This window comes from Balaenoptera ricei, chromosome 19 (genome assembly GCF_028023285.1).
Source record: "Balaenoptera ricei isolate mBalRic1 chromosome 19, mBalRic1.hap2, whole genome shotgun sequence".
Classification (NCBI taxonomy): domain Eukaryota; kingdom Metazoa; phylum Chordata; class Mammalia; order Artiodactyla; family Balaenopteridae; genus Balaenoptera; species Balaenoptera ricei.
In genome coordinates, this window is record NC_082657.1 from 34,756,513 (window position 1) to 34,763,341 (window position 6,829).

Below are 6,829 nucleotides of genomic sequence, written 5' to 3' on the forward strand. Positions count from 1 at the left end.
GGGTAAGTTGCTCAACCTCTCTGGAATTGGCACCGTCGCTCCAGACCATGCAGGTTCACTGAGTGTGTCCAAATGCTGTGGCGGTGACTCGTTCCATGGGGCTTGTTGGAGGAGATCCCCACGCCCTCTGGCACTGGGTAAGCAAGGTTCCTATCCATCTCTGCCCTCACCATGAGCTTGCTTGCAAAGCAGGGAGCCTTTCTCCAGGAGCTTGTTGGGAGCTAAAGGATTCTCCGTGCACAGATGTCAGTGTGGAGATAGCGATCAGAAAGGACACCGTTCGGGAAGCCCGAGCTAGGAGCCAGGCCACTGTCTCGCTTATTCCCCCTCTTGGAAATTAATCTTTTCTGTAGAAAGGAGGAAATGACATCTCAGAGAGTATCAGTGACTTGCCAGGTCAGGAAGTGGCACGGTGGCTGTGAACCCGGGTGCCTGACACCAGCACCCACGCACGCAGCACGGGCCGGCTCCCGAAATGCCCTCTTCACACAGGGCACCTGTGGCCGATCTTGGTCCTGACTTCTGAGCCTCTTCTCTTTCTCTTGGAGTGCCCATGAAATAGGAATTCCCTCCCCAGACCGCCAGGGGGCCCAGCCCCTGAACTATATCACCTGTCCCCTCAGCACACACGTCTTGCTAATCAACACCACCAGGCCCTCCGCACTGCAGCACCACCATCACTCTGCAGCGGAACACGTGAAGTCCTCCTTCTGAAACCAAGTCTCCGGGAAACGGCTGGGAAATGCCCACCAAACATATCCAAATCACTTTCGGGGTGTCAGGTAGCCACGGGCTGGATTTTGAGGGAAGGGACGACGTCAGGCTGATCTAGGGAGGCACTGGCGAAGATTCAGGGCCAAGCCCCTGCAGGGAGCCGTCAGGGGTGGCGAGTGTCCTGTCCGTAGCCCTGGGCGAGCCAAGACTGATGTTGCGTGTGGGGAGGCAGGGGGCAGAGCTGCTCCAGGCGGGTGTGGTCCACACAGTGGGGCATGTGTGAAGTGTTCCCGGGACTCAAGCACACACTTCAATGTATGTGCAGCCTATGAGAGCCTCTAATTTTCAGAATTGCTCCTCCACGTGTTAAGGTGATTTTACGTGTTGAAGGGAAAAATGGGTTTCCCATATCGTGTCCTTTTACATTTTTTTCGTAGCGATTCTTTTTACTGACCAGGGTGAAAACTGTGGCAGAAAATACAAATAGGTCTTTCCAGGGTGTGTTAGACGCAAGCCCCGTGTAGAAGTCAAACAAGAGGGGTGTGGGGTTCCATCCCCTCTGGGTGCTTTTCCAGGCTCTCATCACCGAGGACTGAGTTTGGCAGGGGCCCCCAGAGAAGGAAAATGAGAAACGGACCACTTGCTCTGCAATCCATACTCCTAAGGGGAATAGAGGGAGTGCGTCCTCTGTGTGTCCGATGCCCTGTGTCTTCTGGGCGAGGCTTTCCTTTGGAGCTGAGAAACTGAAGCTCACATTAACCTAAGCGGCTAAGACGCTCCGTGTGTGTGTGTGTGTTTTGGGGGGTGGGGGAGGGTCCTCTTTGGTCCAGAGCCGAGGTCTCTGCACTTCCAGCCCAGTTCCCCACGCCAGCCCTGATGGGCACGGAGTCTCTTTGTCCAAGACAGACAAAGGAAGACAGAGCCAGAATGAAGTCAACGAACTTTTTATTACAGCTCACATATTTCATAGAAAAGGAATGTAGCGTCAGGTCCGGTTGTATGAAAAACGGTAAAATGCAGGTTCGTCCTGGTTGCTCTGTTGACACCCGGGGCAGGCTCTCCGCGACATCAGGCACAGCAGCTGCACTTGTCCGAGGCCCCTTTGCAGACGCAGCCCTGGGCACACTTGGCGCAGCCCCACGGGGCAGCAGGAGCAGCAGCCTGGGGAAGCGAGGGCAGCGTGCGGTCGGACCACGCGTTGTCCGGAGCCACCCTTCCCAGCAGGCAGGCCTGGCCCCAGCTGCCCTCAGGCCCAGACCCTGAGTTTAGGATGGTGTCCTCTGCCCTGAGATCATTGCTCTCAGACACTAGGTTCAGGTTGCCTGCCCATCTGTGCCCAGGACAGGGCACAGAGCCTTGGAGAGACAGTGAGCAGGGGCCTCCGGGGACAAGAGAAAGCCAGCGCCCAGCACCGTCAGTGATGTGAGCAAAGTCCTGAGGATCAAAGTGGAGGCAAAGCCCTGACAGAGCAGCTCCCGCTCGGGATAGGGACGCTCTGGGCTGCTTCGACAGGAAGGGGCTGCCCCAGGTCCGAGAAGAACCACACACGGTCACTAGTTCATGTCCCTAAAGTGCTTCAGTCCCTGAGAGGATTCAGAAGCGTGACTCAGGAGGCAGGAGGACTAGTTCTACTGACAGGTCTGAGGTTGTTTGTTAAATGACCCGTCTGGGCCTCAGTCTCCCTGTTCTCTAGTGCGCGCCTGGGTCTCGGTCATCTGGAAGGTGATTCCAGCTCTGATTGTGAATCCCTTCCTGGTGAGGGGGGGGGGGGGGGTGGTGGGGGGGGGGGGGGTTACCGGGAAGTTTGGTCACTGTCCTGCTCCTGCCTGCTGAGCTCTGGGCTCCCTGCTCGCACTCAGCCCAGACCCCGCATTCCCAGAGAAGGCCCCGCACACTCACTCGTTCTTGCAGGAGGTGCATCTGCAGGCTTTGCAGGTGCAGGAGCCAGCGCAGCTGCAGGAGCCGCCTGCCAGGAAGGGAAAGGCCCGCGGTGAGCAGGGAGAGGGATGCAGGAGCTAGAGCAGACGGTCAGCAATGCCTCCCTGAGCCCTCCTCCTCTGTCAGGACCCAGCCCTGGGAGCTCGTGTCCACTCAGGCGGATAGAGAAGCCCCAGCTCCTCTCTTCTGGTCCAAGGAGAGTAGGTCCCCTCCTGATGGACTCCACAGGGAAGGTCCCAGGCTCCAGACCCAGCCCAGGCTGACTGGGGCTGGGGGCCAGGGCCCATGGCCTGAACCCGAAAGAGGCAATGTCCCCTCCTCCCATCAAGTCCTGGCAGCTCCGAGGCCCTCCTCCAAACACTGGGTCCCGGTCTAGCAGTCCCCTGACCAGCTGGGTGACCTCAAGAAGGACAGCCTGGAGCCTCCGTGCCCTCAGTGTTAACGGAGAGGCAAAGGGAGACTGACATGCTCTCAGGAGCCTGGCAGGCAAGAAAGCCCTGGGACCCGTGACAGGAGTCCTCCTGAGCTCCAACTCAAAACCCTCCCTTCTCGTCCTGTGCCTGCGAAGGGGGGGCATCCTAAGGCTCAAAGCCAGGGTTCCCTTACCAGTGGGGCAGGAGCACTTGGGGTCCATCTGGAGGAGGAGTGAGGCCCGAGGTCCAAAGCAAGGGGCGAAGCGGCTTCACTGGTCCGGTCGGGGGCGTGTGGGAGCCAGGAGCCCGTGGGCTCAGTTATAGGCCGAGGAGGCGGCCCGGGCGCAGAGGCCCCGCCCCCGCCTTGCACCCGCCCCGCGGATCCGCGCCCGCGCCCGCGCTGCCCGCGGGCGCCCTGGGCCGGGCTGTGAGCAACACGCGGGGCCGAGCGCACGATTCCACTTCGGTGCCGGCTGGAGCGGAGGAAGCGGGTGCCGTGCGGTAAGCGGTGTCCCAGCCCCCTGGCCGCCCCTTCGCGATGTGGCCGACGGGAGCAGCCCCCCTGTTGCCGGGTTGTGCAGGAATCCAGCTCCCGCGTCCTCCGGTCTTCCCCGCCCCAGGCCGCGCGCCGCCGGCCTCCGGGTCGCCGTTTCCTGCAGCCTGAGAACAGCCCCCGCCTCCCGCTCGTGTCCCTGGCTTGGCCGGAGCCGGGGAGCGGTGTCAGAGACCGCAGGCGCATGTGACCCTCACCGCCGTTTCGCCCACCCCGTGTGTCCCCAGGCGTTGGCAGCCCCCGGTCCCCACCACGGTCCTTTGGAAGCCCTTTCCCGGTACCGTCTCCTGTAACCGCCCCGCGATGAACATTGCCTTCGGCCGCTAGTCGTCACTTGTGTGTTCCTTTCCTGGAGGGATCATGGCGGCATTTCTCCGGGGGCTCCTTTGCCTAAACTTTGCAGGGGCGCTCCTCACCGTGGCCCGGTCCACCCCACGCCAGGGTGGAGGTTCCCTGATCATGGGGTGCTCCCCAGGGAAGGCATCACTGTAGGCGATAGGCAGACCTGGCATGAAATAACAAAGCGAGACAAGTGGAGAGTTCCCTTTGGGTAGTCCTGACGATTACACACCATGGAGTCCATGCCAAGCCTTGTTAATCACTTTTGCTCTTTGAATTGGTCACACCAACCCGGAAGGGAGCTAGTAGTCAGCAGCCCGTTTCCCAAAGGCCAAACTACCTACAGTACGAGGAGGGCTACAGTAAAGGCAGGCACACAGTGCTGGGGAGTGGTGCCCTGCTTCTGTGGTCTTGTGGCTTCGCAGCTGAAAGAGAGAGTCAGTGAGAAAGCTTCCCTTTGGCCCAGAGCTGTGTCTTCAGCCCGTCTCTACCGTGTCCAGCTGAATCCTGGGGCGGGGGGGGTGGGGGGGGGCCGAAGTGGCAGAATAGGAATGTATTTATGCTTTTGTGGCTTCCTTCTGACTCTCTCCTTCAGCAGTGTTCAAGAGGCTTCTTTTGGTACAACATATTTCAGAAAATCCCTGAAAAGAAAATGGTAGGGAAATCCTGGTGCAGGTGACAGCAGAGATGGCAGGATCCTTCTGCATCTGTTAGGAGGACACCGACTGTCTTGCTCACGGCTTTCTATCTGTAGTGTCAATGGCTCCTTGCGTGAAGGGAGGATAACCCCCTCCGGGGAAGTGGTCCCATGCTCACAGGGTTGATGAGGACGACCCAGAACACAGAGCTAAACACACCATCCTTGTTTGCGTGTCTGAAGGAGAACAATGTCTCCTAGGCTAATGATAACAAATAAATAAATAAATAGGTGATATGATAGATTACTCCCTGAGTGCCCAGTATATTCTGACATTCTTTGCACGGATTCAGTTCTTTCATCCCGAGAGCCAGACACTATTTTTTTGCCCTTTAGAGCAGAGGAGACTGAGCCACAGCGAGGTTATGTCCCATGGCTATCTGTGGCACAGATGGGACTGGCCCTCCTGCAGGCTGACTGCAGCCCCCCGCCCAACGGACAGCATGTCATGCCATGAAAGGTGAGGACACTGAACACCTGGCCCAGAGGCAGCAGTGGAAAGCACTGAGCAGCTGGCAGTCAGAACCCTCTGCAATCTGGGCTTCAGCCTCCCACCTCTGCAGCCAGGAGCACAGCTGGACTGTCTCCGAAGACCCTTGCGGCCCTGAAAAAGGAGAGGCCGGATTCAGCCTCCAGTGGTGTCATAACCGGCACCAGGTGGCCGGGAGGTGAGACAGCTGTAGTGTAGGTTTGGTCCTTTGAGTCTAGGCTGTGTGCCCTTGGGTAAGTTGCTCAACCTCTCTGGAATTGGCACCGTCGCTCCAGACCATGCAGGTTCACTGAGTGTGTCCAAATGCTGTGGCGGTGACTCGTTCCATGGGGCTTGTTGGAGGAGATCCCCACGCCCTCTGGCACTGGGTAAGCAAGGTTCCTATCCATCTCTGCCCTCACCATGAGCTTGCTTGCAAAGCAGGGAGCCTTTCTCCAGGAGCTTGTTGGGAGCTAAAGGATTCTCCGTGCACAGATGTCAGTGTGGAGATAGCGATCAGAAAGGACACCGTTCGGAAGCCCGAGCTAGGAGCCAGGCCACTGTCTCGCTTATTCCCCCTCTTGGAAATTAATCTTTTCTGTAGAAAGGAGGAAATGACATCTCAGAGAGTATCAGTGACTTGCCAGGTCAGGAAGTGGCACGGTGGCTGTGAACCCGGGTGCCTGACACCAGCACCCACGCACGCAGCACGGGCCGGCTCCCGAAATGCCCTCTTCACACAGGGCACCTGTGGCCGATCTTGGTCCTGACTTCTGAGCCTCTTCTCTTTCTCTTGGAGTGCCCATGAAATAGGAATTCCCTCCCAGACCGCCAGGGGGCCCAGCCCCTGAACTATATCACCTGTCCCCTCAGCACACACGTCTTGCTAATCAACACCACCAGGCCCTCCGCACTGCAGCACCACCATCACTCTGCAGCGGAACACGTGAAGTCCTCCTTCTGAAACCAAGTCTCCGGGAAACGGCTGGGAAATGCCCACCAAACAAATCCAAATCACTTTCGGGGTGTCAGGCAGCCACGGGCTGGATTTTGAGGGAAGGGACGACGTCAGGCTGATCTAGGGAGGCACTGGCAAAGATTCAGGGCCAAGCCCCTGCAGGGAGCCGTCAGGGGTGGCGAGTGTCCTGTCCGTAGCCCTGGGCGAGCCAAGACTGATGTTGCGTGTGGGGAGGCAGGGGGCAGAGCTGCTCCAGGCGTGTGTGGTCCACACAGTGGGGCATGTGTGAAGTGTTCCCGGGACTCAAGCACACACTTCAATGTATGTGCAGCCTATGAGAGCCTCTAATTTTCAGAATTGCTCCTCCACGTGTTAAGGTGATTTTACGTGTTGAAGGGAAAAATGGGTTTCCCATATCGTGTCCTTTTACATTTTTTTCTTAGCGATTCTTTTTACTGACCAGGGTGAAAACTGTGGCAGAAAATACAAATAGGTCTTTCCAGGGTGTGTTAGACGCAAGCCCCGTGTAGAAGTCAAACAAGAGGGGTGTGGGGTTCCATCCCCTCTGGGTGCTTTTCCAGGCTCTCATCACCGAGGACTGAGTTTGGCAGGGGCCCCCAGAGAAGGAAAATGAGAAACGGACCACTTGCTCTGCAATCCATACTCCTAAGGGGAATAGAGGGAGTGCGTCCTCTGTGTGTCCGATGCCCTGTGTCTTCTGGGCGAGGCTTTCCTTTGGAGCTGAGAA

General features: G+C 58.1%; 1 long non-coding RNA gene and 1 pseudogene across 10 annotated transcripts in view; one reads left to right on the forward strand and one right to left on the reverse strand.

Annotated features, from left to right (window-relative positions):
• Positions 1 to 1,782: 1,782 nt before the first annotated feature.
• Positions 1,783 to 3,286, reverse strand: LOC132353471 (metallothionein-1E-like; annotated as a pseudogene).
• Positions 3,287 to 3,480: 194 nt separating this feature from the next.
• LOC132353060 (uncharacterized) overlaps positions 3,481 to 6,829 on the forward strand; it is a 73,292-nt gene continuing 69,943 nt past the window's right edge. For all 10 annotated transcript variants that reach the window (XR_009498943.1, XR_009498944.1, XR_009498942.1 and 7 more), the window contains exon 1: positions 3,481 to 3,566. This is a non-coding gene — a long non-coding RNA (uncharacterized LOC132353060). The remainder of the gene's footprint in view (positions 3,567 to 6,829) is intronic.